The 1,803-nt window shown below is 44.5% G+C and overlaps 1 non-coding gene across 1 annotated transcript; it reads right to left on the bottom strand.

Annotated features, from left to right (window-relative positions):
- Nucleotides 1-759: 759 nt before the first annotated feature.
- On the bottom strand, nucleotides 760-897 carry LOC114623956. Its single transcript, XR_003711858.1, has one exon. It is a non-coding gene; the product is annotated as a small nucleolar RNA SNORA17 (small nucleolar RNA).
- Nucleotides 898-1,803: the final 906 nt, after the last annotated feature.

Genomic DNA, 1,803 nt, shown 5'->3' with positions numbered 1-1,803 from the left:
TAGAGATACTGTAGTTTTGGATCTGCAGAACTAGCCCCTGTATGCACTTCAGCAGTTCATCAATAGGGTATCCTGCTGCCCGGGTGAGGTACAGAGCCCACTCTTCCGATTATTGCAGCTGCTGAGGGTTGTAGCCAAGTCTATTTTCATGACCCCGGGACCAGCTCTCCCATGATTCCCAGGTAATGGGTGGAGCCAATTCTGCACAGCCTTCAGACATGAACATGTCCCTGAGTGATAGAACAGACCAGAGACATCTGCCTGGCCTTTGGTGGTAACAGAGCCCTGCTCCTGCAGGGCCACAGACACACAGATGTGGCCCCAGTGGCAGCACAGGCCAGAACGCCACCATGGTGCCAGGTGCTATCACTGGATATTCACATCAGCTGTTCCTCACTACCCTCGAACCTCCAGTTCTGCCTCTCTTCATTGTGCACACATCCTTCTGTTTCTCTTTCTCTCCCATCTTTCCACCACTTACTTGCTCCTCTTAGTGGTGCCCAGGGCCTCTGGGTGTCTGAGATGTTCTCAGGGGTCATCTCATGGTGCTAATCTGGTGGTCATCTTGGGCTTGATTCTTGCCCAGCCCACTCAAGTGGCCCTTTTTGATGATGGTTGTCTGTCTTGGGCTCATTGTCACCTGGGGCTGGAAGTCCCAGGAGGGGTGCTTCTAGTCTCCAGGTTGCTCCCCTTTGTTGAAGTCTATCTGGGCCTGCCTAGCACTGGACTGCTGGTTGTCTCAGTTTCACGTCTTCAGAGAATTTTTGGCTACTAATCATTCATAGGTCAGTGTTTACAGGTCAAAACACTGAACAGAGACATAGCCTCTATCCCCTCTCCCACCTACTGACACACATGTGTCACAGCAGTCATACCTGCAATGCCTCTAGGGGCAGGTTATTTATTTATTTTTAAATTTTTTATTGGATATTTTATTTACATTTCAGATGTAATCCTCTTTTCCCATTTCCCCCACCCACCCAGGAACCCCCTATCCCATACCCCCTTCTTCTGCTTCTATGAAGATATGCCCCCACCCCCTCCCACTCCCACCTTCCCACCCACGATTTCCCCCACACACACTGGGGCGTCCAGCCTTCACTGGACCAAGGACTTCCTCACCCACCTATTAGGTGCTTTTAGGATAATTTCCATGACAATTATAAACTAGCACTGCCAGGAACAAAAAGAACAAAGAGATGGGAAATAGCTCTGTAGATAGAAGGGTTAACATTCACAAGTCACTAGGTTAAAACCAAGACGTTTTTATATAGCTTTTGTGGCTCAGTAATTCCAGCATTCAGAAGGCTGGAGTTTGAGATTAGCCTGGGCAACAAAGTGAACTCCAGGTCACTCTAAGTAACAGAAAGACCTTATCTCAAACAGAACAAAACAAAACAAAACAAAACAAAATAAAACAAAGCAAAGCAAACAGAAACAACAAAACCCCACCACCTACAACCACCAAAAAAACCCAGCAAAAAACAAAACAACAAAAAAAAAACAAACAAAACTACAAGACCAAAACAAAAAAACAAATAAGTTAATAATGAAACATATGTTATAATCACACTGAATAGATAATTTTAATATCTTCCCAATTCAGTTTACCTTGTGAATTAGCCATTTCTATAATAACCATCACATTCTGAACCAACTGATCTACTTGGACCATGTTGGGTGTTTATGTTGTTTTATTTTGGCAAAATAAAGCGGCTTTGGATGAATATTTCACCAGTTAAAGTTTTTGTAGTGCTTCACAGGACAGATGTACTGAAGCTTATGTACTGAATACTCAATACA

Source organism: Grammomys surdaster, unplaced genomic scaffold (genome assembly GCF_004785775.1).
Source record: "Grammomys surdaster isolate TR1022 unplaced genomic scaffold, NIH_TR_1.0 64, whole genome shotgun sequence".
Classification (NCBI taxonomy): domain Eukaryota; kingdom Metazoa; phylum Chordata; class Mammalia; order Rodentia; family Muridae; genus Grammomys; species Grammomys surdaster.
The sequence above is the reverse complement of the archived record's forward strand: the minus strand, read 5'-3'. Positions and strand labels throughout refer to the sequence as shown.